Source organism: Lissotriton helveticus, chromosome 2_1 (genome assembly GCF_964261635.1).
Source record: "Lissotriton helveticus chromosome 2_1, aLisHel1.1, whole genome shotgun sequence".
NCBI classification, from domain to species: domain Eukaryota; kingdom Metazoa; phylum Chordata; class Amphibia; order Caudata; family Salamandridae; genus Lissotriton; species Lissotriton helveticus.
In genome coordinates, this window is record NC_136059.1 from 592,615,273 (window position 1) to 592,632,939 (window position 17,667).

General features: G+C 50.5%; 1 protein-coding gene across 1 annotated transcript in view; it reads left to right on the plus strand.

The window, feature by feature from the left end:
• The window catches only part of MRPS27 (mitochondrial ribosomal protein S27), a 331,096-nt gene that overhangs the window by 4,127 nt on the left and 309,302 nt on the right, over window positions 1-17,667 (plus strand). The gene's annotated exons all lie outside the window — the stretch shown is intronic.

The following is a 17,667-nucleotide window of genomic DNA, read 5'->3' on the forward strand; positions in this document are numbered from 1 at the left end:
AATAAGCTAGGTCCAATTCCTGAAATGTACGTTTAAGATAACTGAACCAGGGAATAAAATACATTTTGGATAAAAGACGATCTAGAATAATGGACTTTGTAAATTCTAATTCTGGGGTAAGCCAGATCTTTGCCCATAGCAGTAAGGGAGCCAAATGAAGCTTGTCTTCAATGTGTCCTAAGCCCAATTCGTGGTGGCAGAAGGACGTAGATAAACCTTTGGGTACTGATAAAAGCCTTTTGATAAAAGCCTTCTCTACCACCTCGAGCTTGGAGCAATTACTGTAGCCCGACTCCTGCCCCGTAAGAGGCAATCATAAGGCATTTTGCTTTATATAAGTTAATCATCTCTTTAACAGGTTTATGACCCAGATGGGTAGCAAAACAGAAAAGAGCCTACATAGCTCTGGTGGTCTCTATAGCTCTTAGTGGCAGTAGAAGATCCCAAGACAGCTGAAACATGTTGACCACATAGACCTCTTTCTGATAGTAATATTTGTTGTCATCCTATCACCACTTTGTTTGCTTTTAACCTTGTCGTTATGATGACCACCTTATTAAAATGTTGTTTCTGGCATCACATCAGGCAATTTTAATCACTATTCCTTTTATGTTACTACACTCCTTATGCACTGCAACTTCTGACCCACCAGCTGGGACATCTTCTTCTTTCTCTCACTGGTAGACTCCATACCAGTAAACCCACAATACCATTGAGTGGGACATCTGGATGGTACCAGTCTCTAAAAAAACCCCAGATGATGAGATTCCGCCAATGGGTGGGCTGATGGGTCTATTCTCTTTTCTCTCTATAACACATACACACATTTATATATCTTTCTTTTTACACTACTTGATGAGTGTTAAATTAGTTAGAGCATTTTGAGACCCTGGCATTCTTTGTGTTTTGTGAGTAATTAAAAACTATTCCCAAGTAGGGGAAGCTTGGAACTTTCTCGACCACCATGCCCTGTACCTCAAATATTTTGGACTTAGTTCTCTTGGGACTGCACACCAAAATATATAATTTTTTATGGTTCACTTTTACGTCCAGAGATTCCATAAAAACTCCAAAGGCATCAAGAGATTTCTGTAAACTGTTTGCTGTCCTAGCTATTAGGACAGCATTGTACGCATATAATAGTGTAGGGATAAATTCACTCCCAACTTTGGGATAGTCAAATTTTTCCTTCAACTAGTAGGGCACTGGTGGCCACGAGTGTCAAGATAGGGGTCGCACCTTGAGAGTGCTCCGGACCCCTCCGTCATCTGCTCACACCCAACCCAAAGACAAGGAGCTGGTGTTGTCTCCTTGAGTGCCCTGGCACGGTACTGGGTTGTCCCGAGCCACCGTTGCGACCGAGTAGCCAGGCGGCCGAAGCGGAGAGACAACGGGGCCCAGGCGCAAAATGGCAGTGCCCAGGCTGTGGTGAACTCTGGCCTGGAGACAGTGCGAGCCGCACCTGGCCTATCGGGAGCGATAGAACGAAGTCTGACCGGAGCCTATCCCGCCCGCTCTGAATATCGGTGACACAAGTCAACCTGGTCGCCTGACCCTCGGACACGTAGCGAGAAATCAGAGAGTAAATGGCGGGGGGAGCTGTGGCACCGGGCGGCCGCCCGCCTGCCTTCGGAGAAAGGACGTCACAGCTGAGAACTGCCGTGGTCTGGAGACAGCGAGGGCCCCCTCCGCAGCGGAGCGGCAAGGCCCAAGGAGGAGCTGGGTGGACGAAGAGCCCTGAAGGAAAACTGACCAGTAGGTGCAGAACCTGCCACCCGAAACTTCGGCCCCCAGAAGAGAAGAGGTGATGGGCCTCACCACTGTAGGTTTCGCAATGAGGGGGCTGGAGAAGCAGCAGTCCGCCCAGAGCCTTGACACTCCTGAATCACTGTCCCTGCAGGTGAGGAGCAGCAGGGACGGCTGAAGCCGATGTCGGACAACACCTGTCTTGTGGCGGTGGGGATATCCGGACATGATGAGACGGTAGGAGCAGCGGGGCGGTCGGGTGGCGTTACCCCCCTTTACCTGTTGTCCCACCAAAAACCCAGATCTGGTGGCCAGCTCCCACCGGACGAGCTGGCCTAGGTGCAAGTGTGAATCATAGTGGCTGCAGCGGGTGCCTCAGATGGATTGAAGACCGCCTCGGCACATCTGGGGCGGAAGAAGGCCCCATCTCACCCCTCTGATCACCCTGATCGCGTACAGGGTGAGAACCCCGGTTCTATGAGGGGAACCAGGATAAAAGTGCTCAATGCTAGGGACCGGGAGGAATGCCAGAATGAATTGGAGAGATGCCTTTATGGCCCCCCCTGGGTAATCTCTATCTCAACTCTGCTGAGATTGATCCAAATCTACTATCTTCATTCTGCATACCTCACCCCAGTCAGGCTAGAGCGAGCAGGATGTCTTCCAACCCCAAGGTACATACGATGTATGGAAGAATCCGCAGACTTCTATCACATGACCTGGTCCTGTGCTATTGTATCGAAATACTGGGCGGAGGTGGTTGGTGAATTGAGTAGGGTTCTGGGATGGGAGGTTCCACTCGCACCCCAAGTTCTACCTCTGGGGGTCTTGGATGGCATTGAAGGCTCCAGAGCAGACAAAACATTTCTGGGCACGGCAACTAAGGTGGCCAAGAGGGTCAAAGTGACCAGATGGAAGGACCCAACCCCCCCTACAATCACCCAGTGGGGGGGGAGGACTGGACTAGTGCGCTGCACAAGAACAACCTGTATATGAGACAAGGGGTTGTCCGGCCAAATATAAACTGGTGTGGGGTAAATGGCTGGGACTGTTGGATTAAAGGGACGAGGGTGGGATATGGAGAACTACAACTTTGGTCTTACTGCAGGATTGCCACGTGTTCCTACTGTATAGAAAGGAATGACAGCCTGGCATAGTAGATGTGGTCGGTGTCAAACAGGGGTGATCCATTATCATGAACAGTCGTGTCTATTTGTTTGCTTGATAAAAACGAATACATTTGAGTATACAGGGATGTGGAATTCCTATGGTCTGATGCCCAGGACATATTGTTTGGGGTCAAGGGCAACAGATTTTCATGTGTATTTTGTCCTTGGGCCAAGTAGGCCCAACCCCCTGCAGCACAAACCCTTTGGCTGCCAGTTTGCAGTACCACATTATGGACCAGGGAAGGGCACTGTCTGCAATTAAGCTAATATTTGTGTCCATATGTTAATACTGTTCAAACTTGTATTTATGGTTCATTAAATAAAAGCCTTTATTATTAGGGTGAGTGCTCTAAGTACATTTTGTAAGCTCTGACGTCACTACTGACAGTGGTTCCAGTATAAAAATGTATACATACGTTTTCAAAGTTAAGCAATGTGAGGCTATGTATAATGCTCACGCCGGAGTTGCAGAACCGATTTGGTAGCAGAGCGGGGTCGGGATCTTTGAAGACTGTTTGACTACAAGACCACCCCTCCTCTCTGCACTCGTGAGAGGCGGTTAGTCCACCACAATTTGGTTGAACAATCTAGAAATGGGAACGCCTCCTCAAGGATCAGTATATCCATTAAGCGTTAAGTATGTGTGTTGTTCAGAGAATTTTTAAATAAACAACTTTTTTCTGATACCTTCAGGGAGGGATATTATACACATTTGTGCCCTGATGAAAGCCATGGACCCATAGGGCCAGTCACTGGCTGAAACATGTTGGCAGATATAGGGTCATAGGACCATTGTATCATGGGAATTCCCTATCCTTTCTTTTTAATAACTACCCTCCCTCCTTATTAAAGGGATACCAGGAGTGGATGGTGTTTTTTCATCTTTAAACCCCCCCTCTGGCCATTTCTCATGAGAGTTCCCTGGAACACGGTTGAGCCCACCCTGGCCTTTAGGAGCCAGGGTGACCAGATGATAAAGCATGACACTATTAGAGTGTGTGATGGTAAATTAACAAAGAGGTTGTGCTCCCAATAGTGGTAGTAGCACGTCCTCATTCCTCATTTTGAGAACTGTGCCTATTCATTATTCTTTATATATTTTGTTGTTGTGTTGGATACTTTTTGTTGTGGGAGTACCTCTCTACCCTTGAGGCCTGAGGGCCAGTCTTGTACATATGTATAATGCTCCCGGAATGCTCTCTGATTTGATACAAATAGTTGCAGAAGCTTGAAAGCAAGATTGATGATTCTGTGCTTTCAAAATAAAATGTTCATAAAAAAAATGAAAGCCGGCAAAATTTTTTTTAGCTAAACTACTGTAAAATTTCAGGTACCATTTCTTTGTAGCATCATTTAGTAACATGTAATGATGTATGCTAGTATTTCCCGAAAATATTTATAATGGAAAATCAGTGTAACCAGTTGCAATAAGATTATGGGAAACAAAAATAAACCAGCATTGGCAACGCCAGTAGGCATGAAATTGGTGTTCAGCTTTTTAGTTTTGTCAATGTGTGAATTGTTTTGTTGGCATGGTTTTTGTAAAACCTTATTGGTGTGGGAGCTGCCAGGCCCTCGCCATTATAACAAACATTGGCAAAAGCCAAATTTGTTTTTGGTCTCAAAAAGCACACACTGCCACAGTAGTTACTGTCAGTGAACAAAACTACTTTGTGTGCCGAAATGCTCCTTGTGAAAGAGCAGAATGCTGTCACTCACATTGAAGCCAGCCGATACAGAGAGAGAGAGAGAATTTTAATAAACACAAAAGGTGAGGGTCAATGACAGACCAAATTAGCGGCCCAATTATTAAAGAAAGTTTCAAAAGGGCACCCATGGTATATGTCGTTGCATTATGTGCAGCTATACACCTTTCGTGAATTCCCAACAATTTACAGAAGTAGAACAAGAAATAGTACTCCTAGAAATATTTGTCAACTGCATTTTAGCATGAGCAAATGTGCATGTGTAGATTTGCTCGTACGAAAATCTGAGTGTTTGCAAGTTCACTTTCTTTCCAACCACTTTTTTCCCCAACTGTGGAAGAAGGTTTACATCTGCCATTGTCAGGAATACATTTCCAGCATTTCTCAATATGGGAAAAAGTTAGAGAAGAGTTGTTGAAAACCCTTAAATCATGCAAGTTATTAGGTTTGCACAGACTCAAAAGAGCATTCTAACCCTGGAACTATTACTTAATACTACCTTCAGCCCCAGGATGCAGATCTGCGGAAACATGGCAACATAAGGGGATTCCAAGTATTCAAGCACTGCTATGGTATGAGCCCTGGCATAATCAGAGAGGCCATATCAGAGCTCTTATAAGATTGCTGCCATAATTTGTCGCCGCACTATATGGCACCAAAGGGACAAGAGGACTTTGTTACAGGACAAGTAGATTTAGAAATCAACCTGCTCCATGGACAAGTAGATATTTTAATAAATTCCACACCCCATGTATAAAAAAAGTCAAGTGGGGCACTAAACCATTCGTATAAATAAGAAAGAAAAGAGGTGCCAAAGTACACCCTGCAGGACTCATTTCATTGATGGTATGGATTTCGTTGTTATCATCATTTGGGCCGTACCAAATCCTCACTGTGGTCTTGGAGTGTAATCTACGTAATAAGGTGCCAAGTAATTCCTCTACTCCCATGATGCCCATCATGGCCACAGCTTGTCCCGATTGACAGTGTCGAAAGCGCTTGATAGGTCTATAAAGGCAAGATGTAAAGAACTCTTCACGGATCTAGTGTACTTACTAACATACAGGGACAAATTGAGGCATTGCTCTGTGGTGCCCAATCCTGGCCAAAAACCATACTGGACCCTTGACAATACATGATTGTCGGCTGCCCAATCTTCTAATTGAACCAGGAGGACTCTTCCTAAAACATTTATAATAGAGTCAGTCAATGAAATCGGTCTGCAACAGGCTTGGTCATTTTTGTTCCCTTTTTTAAAAACCAGAACCACTATTACCTCACTCCAAGAACCAGGCAAAAGGCCAACAATAGCTGCTCTAATAACATTTGGTAGTAGTGGGACCCAAAGACTTGTATTAGCCTTAAACAAATCCAAAGGCACCCCATCTAGCCCAGGCACTGTATGGCAAATGCCCTGAGTAATAGCATTTTCCACCTCTTTTGCTGAAAAACCATTACTAAAAAGTGACATTTCTACTGCTTTTTGGCCCGTACTGTATTGTGGATGTCTAAAACCTGGGTCATTTCCAAAGGAGATGAGGATACAAGCAAAAAAGGAATTCGATTCCAAGTCAGAAATACAAGGAGAAGAGAAAACTGGAAAGTTTTTTAACACTTAAAGTGATTACTTGCTATTGATATCACAAGGAGAGGCCTTACAAAAGAGACTGTCAGGTGTAATAGTCCATCTACACTCATTTTTTTTTGTCAAATCTGTTTATTAGCATTTAGAGATTTAACAGCACAATAGGTGCAGCATTTCATATAACTCATTCACTTGGTGATGTCAAAAATTCAGTCGACTGTAGAATAACATATCAATTAGGCACCACAACATTGCATATAGGTATTTCATCAATTAAGGGTAAGCGTCTGGGGCTAACTGCAATGTAAGAAGTCTGCTTATCCCAGACCTAAATACAGAGATGATGTTTTGTAACAACTATAGAATAAAAAGAAAATGCAAAACGAACAGCGACATGAGCACAGACATACATTCATGTTTATCTCTTTCCTCTCCCCCCTGGCCCACCACACGCACGCGCACCCCCCAGCCACAATTGTTCTTATATGATAAGCCTGTACATCGCAGCGGGGCAGTATGCGCAATGTCCAGACATGGAAACATCTCGCGGTCTACTCCAACCCCGTAGTGCTTATCTAATCCCGTGCAGCCCCCGCATCCGCGCTACTTTCTGGTGGCTGTAGGGCGTTAAGCATGTGCTCCCAGCGCTCTGCCATCGGTTACTTGCGAAGCCCCACCGTTTCCTCCCTGCGCATGGCAGTCCACTCTGCTCGGGCCCATGCCTGGAAGGAGGAGGTACACGCCCGCACGCCAGGCGGGTCCTGCGCTTTCCATCTCCTCGTGAGAAGGCGCGTTGCCACCACTATCCCCAGGTCTAGGAACCGGGACGACACCTTGTCTTTGGGCGGCCTCTGGAAGTGGTGTAGAAGGTATTCAGGCCAGTTAAAAGGGATAGTACGCCCAGTGCAGTTCCTGAGCAGCTCACTGATGTCACTCCAGTAAGTACCCAGCCCGGGACATTTCCACAAGAGATGGAGAAGATCTGCTCCCACATCCCCGCACCTGGGGCAGGACGCGTCAGATCTATGAAAATACTTATTTATTAATGCAGGTGTGAGATAGGCCCTATGAACAAAGAAAAACCAAAGGTGGTGATGGACGGAGCATTGACAATACAAACACTCACCCCCAGTCAACTGATCTGGGTTTAATCCATCACCGTTCTTTAGCTCACTCCGCCACCCCAGTTCAGACTTGGCCATATGCAAATCAGTCTGACCCTGTGCCTCATGGGAACAGTCCAGCCCGAACTGCCAAGCCATGTCTTCCCTGGACCGGAACCAAGCTTCCCAGGACCGGTTTCTGGCATTACAGCCGTCTTCAGCCGGGCTTGCTTGACTCCAGTGGCAAAGTGAGGAAGGGACTCGCGTCTGAGCATACCCTGCCAACTTAGGGCGAACAAAGAAAAACCAAAGGTGGTGATGGACGGAGCGTTGACAATACAAACACTCACCCAGATCAGTTGACTGGGGGTGAGTGTTTGTATTGTCAATGCTCCGTCCATCATCACCTTTGGTTTTTCTTATAGGCCCTATGAACAACATAGAGCTGAATCTGACGAAAGCGCATGTTTCTGGGGATGTGCACCGGACTTTTCAGGATTTTCTCCCATTCTTTATCGGCGAGTGCCCGTCCCAGATCCTGTTCTCATTTGCCTCGAAGTGGGGCCAAACTGAGCTCCGTGTGTGTCCGCAGGGACGCGGAGAACCACCTGACCAGGTGCCTGCCCCTGCCCATAACGTGAAGATATTGCATGGTTAGATGTTGCTCAGGCTCCGCCGTGACATCTCTCCACCTGGCCGTCATTCTCGCTATTAGCGAGCGATGCAGTAGGAACCCCCTGGGGGAAGCCCATCGCCAGAGACCAGCGTCTCATAAGGCGTCAGTGTGCCATCCCTGTAGAGGTCACCTAGGGTCTGTACGTCTGCCTCCTGCCACTGTTCTAACATGGGGCATGTGAGGACACCCTCTCCGCCCGGTGAGCCCTCCAAGGGTATCGCAGGTGCATAGGGAGGCATCTTTCTCGTGAGGAACAGTGCTCTGCGGAAGCATTTGTACGCTACCGCCAACAGCAGCGGGGCGGGTCGCTCAGGCGCCGCCAGTGGGTGAAAGAGCTTCGTGACACGCTCCAGAGTGTATGGCGGCTCTCCAGTGGCGGTGTCGTCTCTCCCCCTATCTGCCAGCCAGCGGGCAATCCATTGGAGCTGCGCGGCCAAATAGTAGTGTTCAAAACAGGGAGCAGCTAATCCACCCCTGTTCGTAGGTAGGAACAGTTTCCCTAGGGCCAGCCGGTGTCGGGACGCGCCCCAGATAAAGTCTCGTAGGACCTTGTTTAGTGTGGAGAAGAAGGAGGTTGGTATAAATAGGGGAAGGTTAACAAAATAGTATAGGAGGCGGGGGAGCATAACCATTTTAGCAAGGGCCACTCTGCCCGTGGGCATCAACGGGAGCGTGGACCAGAAACATATCTGAGATCTGACCGCTGCCACCGCCCGGCTCAAATTTCTGTCAAATAAATCAGCCGGCTGATGGTAAATCTGAATCCCCAAATACTTAAAGGTGTCAGCCTTCCATTGGACTCTCGTGCCGTCAAGGCAGTACCCCGGGTCGTCCACCCCGCTTCCAAATGCATAGAGGCAAGACTTGCCAGCATTCACCCGCAGCCCTGAGACAGCTGCAAAGCGACTCAGCAGTTGGGTCAGTTGTTCCGGTATGCATCCCACGTCCCTCACAAACACCAACAGGTCATCAGCATATAATGATACCTGATGGGTAGCATCACCCGGGGAATGCCGTCTCCCATGGTCTGCCTCATGGCCGCAGCCAGAGGCTCCATGGCCAGTGCAAACAGCAGTGGGGACAGAGGACACCCCTGCCGAGTGCCCCTGCCCACCGCCACTGCCTCCGAGACATATGGTCCCAAGCGTACGCGGACTACTGGATTTCGATATAGGAGGTCTACCATCTGCAAGAAACCCGCATTCAGCTCGAATCCCTCTAGAACCACCGACAGGTAGCCCCACTCCAGGCAGTCAAAGGCCTTTTCCAGGTCTAACACCAGGCATCCTGCCCGTGGCCATTTCCTCGTTGCCTCCGGGACTACCCTGAAGTACCTCCTAAGGTTCAGAGACGTGGACCTCGCTGGCACAAACCCATTTTGATCTGAATTGATTAAGTGGGGGACCACTGGCGCTAAACTCTCTGCAAGTAGTTTTGCAAAGATTTTATAGTCTACGTTGAGCATTGCCAACGGCCGATAGGAACCCAAGACTGTAGGGTCTCTATCCGGTTTGGGCAGGGATACCAGGAATGCTTCTCGCATTGACGGGGGGAACGAGCCTGCGTCAATCGCTGTGTTATACAGCTGTAGGAGTAGGGGCGCCAAAATTTCCCTGTGTGCCTTGTAGTATTAGGCTGGCAGGCCATCTGGGCCTGGGGTTTTCCCCATCGCTAAGGCTTGAATCGCGTCTCCCAATTCCTCCAGCGCTAGGGGGGCATCAAGTGCCTCCCTGTGCTCCGCTGTGGCCACGGGCAAAGTAACAGCGTCTTGAAACTCATCCAGCATGTGTCTGGGGCCAGTGCCGTGGGCCATGTATAACTGCTTGTAGTGATCAGTCAGGGCTTGATGTATTTCGCGCTGCGTGTAAACCATCTCCCCTCCCCTTGTGCAGATGGCTCCTATCGGGACACCGCGGCCCGCCTTTTGGATTAACCAGGCCAGCAGCCGACCCGCACTGTCTGCCCTGGCATGTGTTCTGGCCGTATGCGCCGCGTAGTTGTGGCATCTTAGCTGCTCCATGAGGGCCGCATGTTTACCACGGAGTGCCCCCCAACCCCCTCACCCTCCCTCTCGTACCGCAGGAGCTCAGACTCCAGGCGCGCCAGGGAAGCAGACAAAGTTTTACGGATGTTCCACGTGGCGCCCATGCAGTGCCCACGAATGGCTGCTTTGTGCGCATCCCATTCCACCATGGGGTCTCTCGCCGTCCCCGCGTTGTCTTCGAAGTAGGCTAGGAGGGCTGTGCTCAGCGAAGAGCGGAACTCAGTATCCTCGAGCGCGGCAGGCTGCAGCCTCCACGTGGGTACAGGCGGCCGATCCGCCTCCCAGCTGATCGTGGACTGCCGAGTAGTAGGAGTATATTTTATCTAAAGGGTGCTGCACTCGCCATAAATCATATACCCCCCAGTGTGAGAGCCAGTCCCCGAACGCCTGTGCATTCGACATTACCGTTGTGGCCCGGAGGGGAAGAAAGGATCTGTCTAGGGTTGCATCTAGTATCAGGTTAAAGTCCCCGGCAATTAACCAGGGGAGCCCAGCGTACGGATGAAGGATGTGGTTTAAGCTCGCTAGGAAGGAGAGCTGATCCGTGTTAGGAGCGTATAGGGATCCCCACAGGACTTCCTGACCATTCAGTCGCCCCCGCACTAAGGAGTACCTCCCCTCTGGGTCCACCTGAGCCTCTGTACAAATGAATGGGACACCCGCCCTCACCCAAATCAGTGCACCGCGCGCATGTGCAGAAAAGCTCGTACCATAGAGTTGCCCCTCCAGCGCCTGCGGAGCCTGTCCAATTCTGCTTGGGTCATGTGCGTCTCCTGGAGAAGAGCAATCCCCACCGCGTGTCGCTGTAGATAGGAGAAGACCGAGTAGCGACGTGATGAGGTGTGCATACCGCGGATGTTCCACGTCATGATGTTAGTGTGCGTCATGTGTCAGGACATAGCCCTCCCAACCGGGGCCAGGGGAGCGCCTCAGGCCACTAAGGAGGGGGGGAGTCTGTGCGTCGCGTCTGAAACATGTGAACAGTTACAAACAGTGTAACAAAATAGGCGAGTTCCCAACTGGGCATACGTCCAAACCAAAAATGAAACTACTGCTTGGTGTTGTGTGAACCCAGTGCAATGGTTATATGCGCAGCCAACAATCAAACCATGCTGCGCCCCTATCTCGGACCCCCAAGTGTCCCAGAGGTGCTCAAGGAGTGTTAGGGTGGGAAGCGCGTGGAGTCGGTACAAGCCCCGATAGGGGAGCCCCACGTGTAGTGATCGCCGCGCCGCTGAATCACGAGCCCAGGAAACCGCCTGCATGCACTAAACTGCACAGTCGCGCAGTACATAGCAGAAATGCGCAAAACAACATCAGTAGAAGGATATAGGTAAGAGAACAGTCAGAGACAAGAGCTCCTGCCTGGCCACCGAAGTCCATTGTACAGTCACACAATCTGGTCAGCCGTCTGGGGCGTCACAACGGGCATGCCCATATCTTCCGAGAGCACCGTGGATGGGGAAGTCGAACCGCTCATGTCCAAGTCACTGTGCGGTCGAGTATCCGACCGGACATCAGAGTTCACCACTCCCAGTGTCGCAACCACTTCAAGTGCCTCTTGTCGATCTAGTCGCATCTTCTCCAGGCTAGGAGCAACCTGGCCCTGACCCGTACCACGACGAGCCCCCCTCCTTCTTCGCCTCCTTGACCGCTGCACCTGCCATCCGCCTTCCTCCGGGCCCGAGGGCCTCGTTCCTGACCATTGTCCGGTCTCCTCCAGCCAGTCCCAGACGTCCGATGGAGTATCGAAGAAGCGGGCCCCGTCTTTAGAGGTCACACGGAGGCGGGAGGGGAACCGCAAGGAATAAGGTAGACCCAGGTCTCTCAGCTGACTCTTCACGGCCATGTATGTGCTTCGCCTGCTCTGCACCGCTGCCGTATTGTCTGGGAAAAACATTACTCGACTATTCCCCACTTTGAGATCACCCAGCTTTCTGGTTTCACGAAGCACCACCTCACGGTCACGGTAGTTGAGAAGCTTGAAAAGGAATGGGTGGGGCCGTGCTCCAGGTCGCGGAGCCTGTGTTGGCACTCTATGTGCTCTCTCTACCACAAAGTGTGGGGAGAGCGTCCCCCGAGGCAAGAGCTCCCGCAGCAAATTCTCGGTATACAGCTCCGGGTCCTTCCCCTCTCCCCCCTCCGGTAATCCAACCACCCGGACGTTACTGCGTCGAGAGCGCCCTTCCGCGTCCTCAATGTGGTCCTCTAGCATGTGAACCCTGTCAGTCAAATCTTGCAGTGCGGAACTGTGATTTTGCACCACAGGTTGCAGTTCTTGGATCGATTGCCGTTGCGTAGCGACAGTGTCCGACAGCTTGCGGTGGTCCGCATGCAGCAGGGTGAAGTCAGAGGTGACCTTGTCTATCCGGGCTTCTAGGGACACTTTAGTTTGCTCCAAAGTGGTTCCAATGCGCTCCACTGCCGCCAGAACAGAGTCCGTTTTGGCTGCCAGGGTTGCCGCCGGCTCCATGCTGACTTGCCTGTGCTCCTGCACGGAGCCCAAATCGCCCGCCGGTTGCTGCTTGGTTTGGGATTTATCCCTGAGCCTGCCCATCGCCAGTTACTGCGCCGTAGGCATCCACGCGCTGTGCCGCGCCGCCAGGTAATAGAGCAAGAACCACGGCACCTGAATCCGTCGCCGCGGCGGCGGCGGCGGGAGGAGGCCGTGCAAAGAAACTGGCTATCTCTGCCAGGCGTCGTGTCGTCTGTCTCTGAGGGGAGTGCACCGTCCGCCCTGGCTCCGGGGATTCTTGCGAGTGTGTCGCCTTAGCAAGAAGTGACTCTTGCCCTTGACGCGTACCTAGGCTCTAGGGGTCTCGGGCGCATGGGAATATGGGCTCGGCGCGCCCCGCACTATCCCGAGTACCTGCTGTCCCTGTAGAACGTTGAGACCTCCTCGAGAGCCAGGTCTGCTGAACGTGATGCCCGGGTCGCGTACGGGAAGCCGCTTCACCAGACCAGTGGCACCAGTTGCGACAAGGTACGTAGTCCACGTGCACTGGGCGCCTGTTCCGTCAGGGCCGCAGCACCAAATATCGAACGCCGACCCCAGGGGCGCCTACAGTAATCTTCAATCAGCAGAGCAGCACCCCTGCCTTCACTGAGAGCCTCCGTGTCCGCGCCCCCTCCTCAGCAAGGTGCGCCAGCATCGCCCAAATGCCCCCAGGCAGGGGGAGTCCCACGACGTCACAGTGCAGGGCTTCAAGTCCCCTAGTCCAGCCCTTGACGCCCGGCTCCTTCCCCGTGTGTGGCGTAGATCACTCGCCGAATGCGAGCCCCTCCGGAAGTAGCAGCAGCTAAGATGTCGCCTGCACCAAGACCAAGATGGCGCCCAGGCCTCGGTATGTCAGGCTGCAGGTACACGGCGTGCTCCAAGGGGTCGCGCCGAGTGGGGCTCCAAACGTGGCTTACAGCGACGGGCTGCCACCGTTGCCACCGCAACCCACACACCGCCTTGCTCCTCCACTGTGCCGGTCAGGGTATCGCCAGGTCACGACCAGCCCAGGGACGCACCCCCCTGGCCGCCGCCACCTGTCCAGGCGGCCTCTCCTCGCAATCACCCCCAAGGCAGCTTCAAACCTGGCTCCCCCAGCGCGAATCAGGCCGAGCACTGGGCCCCGGGCTCCACAGGCTGACTGGGCGGGAGCAGTGAGGTAGTCCCAAATTGCAGCGTGCAGCATCCGGACACTCAGTCCTCCGTCCAAGGCCTCTGGACCCCGCGATCACCGTCGTAGCGCCTCAGGGCTGCCCCCTTCACTATGCGGCGCCTCCTCCATGGGGCTCCACCCTGTCACCCCGAGCCCCGCTCCTCACTGTGTGGGCCACTCAACAGTGTCCGGTGATCACTCGCGCCGGCCGCCCCGCAGTCGGTGCATCCACAAGGCCCCACTAACTCAGGGCTCCAGGGGGAGGCGCCAGGTCCCAGTCTCCGCAGGCCGCAGGGGCCGCCCCGTCTTCAGCTCACGCTGTCTCACCCGGATGCCCGTCGCCTTCTCTGTGCACTCCTCCCGGCAGCACCGGGCTCTCGGCGGGACTCACAGGGCGGCGGGGTCCCGAACACAGCGGTATCCAGCTCAGTTAACGGCCGCCAGGCCCCGGGACGATTTTCGCGCCTCTCCGGCGCGGGTCTCGGTTCCTTCGCCCGCCTCTGGTCACCGCAGCCCCGAGCCGACATCCGCCAGGCTCCACAGGCTCCCCGCTGTGCCCCCTCACCGGCTCCGACAACACAGGCACAAGTGAACACCTCTGCAGGGTAAGTGGAGGATAATTAGGGGATCGTTGGACGGAGTATTACTCGGGCACGTCCACCATGTTTGCTGGCTGGCCACGCCCCCGTCCATCTACACTTATGATAGCAAGTGTGTTGTTTTTGAGTGAAGGGACCCAAGAGGGCCCTGTTGTACTCATCCTAGTATCATGGACATTTTGGAAAGAGATGCAGAAGGTCTTAAGCACATCCATCCAACTATCATGTTTTTTTTTGTTGTTGTTGGCAGCGACTATTGGTTGGAGGAAGATATTAAGAGCTATGTTTGAGGGAAATATCTCAAACTTTAGGAGATGCTCCCTGATGCCAATGACATAGGTTTGGTAGCCATTGGGAAAATCATGGAGTACCCCATTGCCTGAGTTGATGTAGCATTCGATGATTAATTGCCCATGATCAGTGTTAGGGGTGAGAGAGAAGCATGGTATTAGATGTGCCTTGTGTAGTGATCTGATTGCCCATGTATTAATCCCAGGACTAGAATCCTTCTTTGACTTAGATTGTCAGCTATGTTGACCAGGAACTGTCCTAGATTTGTAAGGTCCAGAGAAACGTAGTAAGCAGATCAGAACAGATTCTGAGAAGGCACAGGCCATGGCACCCATTGCCCCTGCAGACATGGTATTGGAGTCTGGTCCCTGTCAGAGTGGCAGGGTTTGTTTTCTGCTGGAGTATGTATCTGTGAACAATTCTCTCAGGCACAAATTGAATTGTGTGCTACTGGCCAGTGACGTGCAGAGATACAGAGAGATGCTGTAGAACAGATCCTACTTTCCAATTTAGTGGAACCTGTGGAAATAAACCCACGGCACCGTTCGTGCCAGTGGTAGGTGATCTGTTTGAGCAGATGAGAATTGACAACATTAGTCCATTTAACCCCCTCACTATCAGGAAAGAAATATATCTTAGTTGTGATATATCATGCCACCAGGAATCCAGAAGCATTACCTTTTGAGGAGCAAGATAAGTAGCTAAATCACTCATAGGGATCTTTTCATGGGTTGTATTTCCTAAGACAGTGGAACAGACTTTATCTCCTTACATGAAAGAGGTGGCAGAGTGACCTTGTATGACGTATTACTTCTTCACAGAGCATGGGTTGGTGGGAAGGTTTTACAAGACCCTTAAGATGAATATGGGACCTTTAACAGGGAACCTCAGTAGAAAGTGAATCTCCTCCTGACATACCCTTTATGACTTAGCCCTGGTTCACCTATGGATACATTCAACAGAAAGGATTTGTGTTCAATCGCTTTGAACTTCTATTTGGGCTCCTGGTGGTTGGTCTGATCAACTTAGCCACAGAAGGGTGGGAATATATTTTGGAGACCTTTCAGAAGGATGTACTGAACTATGTGATTGGCCTGCCTCAGGAAATTCATGAAGCAGTAAAGGAGTCAGGCAAAGAAAAACCTTCAGTTGAGCCGAGAGCTGATAATTAAATCACCCAAAAACTGCGCTCATGTAGTACCAAGAGGTGTTGGTGCTGAAAACCATTTGTCCAAGAGCTTCGAAGGATAAATTATGTGCGTCGTAGAACGTAGTGCAGAAGGTTTCTGAGGTAAACTACTTGGTGGACACATGCCACAATAGAACAGAGGGATTCCAGAGTAAACACCATGACGATGAGACAGGTGAGGTTAAGGAAGACATTTAGCCGCTTTCTGATCTACTGCATAGTGATGTGATGTATGGTTCTGTGGCTGCTGTACTGATTGCCCCTGAACTACTTCCATCATCAGAAAAGACAGTGTAGAGAAATGCTGGGATGATAATGCCATCTCCTTTTGCTCCCTCCAGGGTTGACACCTGTCTGTGTACATGCATAGATATAGGGATAATTTGCAAGTGAAGAGCAAGTCTTAGAGAATGCCAGCCTAAGTCCAGGAGTGCAATTCGGTGGAGGTTGCAGGGATGTTAAACTGAGGGGTGATCGAGCATTCCAGTGATCTTTGGCTTGGTTTAGTGGTATTCGTTCTCAAGCAAGGCTCCAGAGACTTGTGCTTTTGTGTACCGCTCCCTCAAAGAGGTGACCAAGACCAACACAAACCTGATCATCAGAGTTTATGAGCTAGTAGAACAAGCTGGGTGCTATCTGGGTGAATATCATTGAGGTAACCATTGGCTATAGTGCAGATCGAGTTAGCACCTAGTGCCAAGACTGCATTCTCTATGCCAGCGGAATTGTACTAGTTTAGGGTCATGCCTTTTGGGCTTATGAATGCTCCTACCACTTTTCAGCTCTTTGTGAACTATGTTTTCTCAGAGCTGGAAGAGTTGTGCTTGGTGTACATTGACAACATTGCCATCTTTAGCAGTTCGTTGAAAGACCTCTGAGGCACATAGAACAAGTATTGGTCAGGATGCAAAGACAGAAACTGACCATCAAGGCAATCTAGTGCATGTGGGGCAGTCCTCTGAAATCTACAGTGGTCATCAAGTTCACAACTGGAATATCCACCAATTGGATGCGAAAATTCAGTCTGTTGGGGTGGGATGTTGTACTACTAAGACCAAAGTGAAACCATTTTTAAGACTCTGGCTAATACAGCAACTTTGTGGCCAACTATGGCACAGTAGCTGCACCCATCACAGTCCTGATATAAAGAAGCAGTCTAAGAAAGTATTCTAGACGGCTGAGTGTCAGAAGGCCTTTGAGTACCCTAAGACAACTCTTTACAATGTATCTGTGCTGACTGTGCATCCCGTTTAACTAGTACTGATCCAGTATAGTATAGTATAGCGATATGTTACACTGTAGTAAATGACACGCCGCTGGGAGCGGGTGAGTTGAGGGTGGGATGTGGGAGGGTGGGATAGTTTGATTTATTAATATATGGCTCTGCAGCACATACATACCTACAATGCAGTTGTGTATTCTGGTGATAGCATTAGACTATTGGAACTACTTAGCTGTTACTTAGCGATTGGACATTACTCATCCTGCCTAATATGCTGATTGTGTTATCACATGTATTATGCTTTTACCACTGCCTAAGAGAGATCGAAGAGCATGCATTGGTATATTTGATCATCATGTAAGTTGATTGTGGTTGAAAATAATAAACAGATTTTTAAAAAACTCTGTGTTGATTGTGCATGCGATGGCCCGCCCTTTATTCTACAGACTTAACCTCAGATAAAAGAATTGGAGTGGTACTGACTGGATGGTGACAAGGGTAGAGAACTTCCAGTGGCCTATATCAGCCTCAGACTGCTTCCTAGGCAACAGAGCTGAGTATCCCTTGAAAAATAATTATTTGTGCTATGGCAGGCTTTGAGGAGGTTCCTGCCTTACTTGTTGATGTTTGTGCTCAAGAAAGATTACAAACCTCACAAGTGATGGATGGAAATGAAGGGCGAGATTG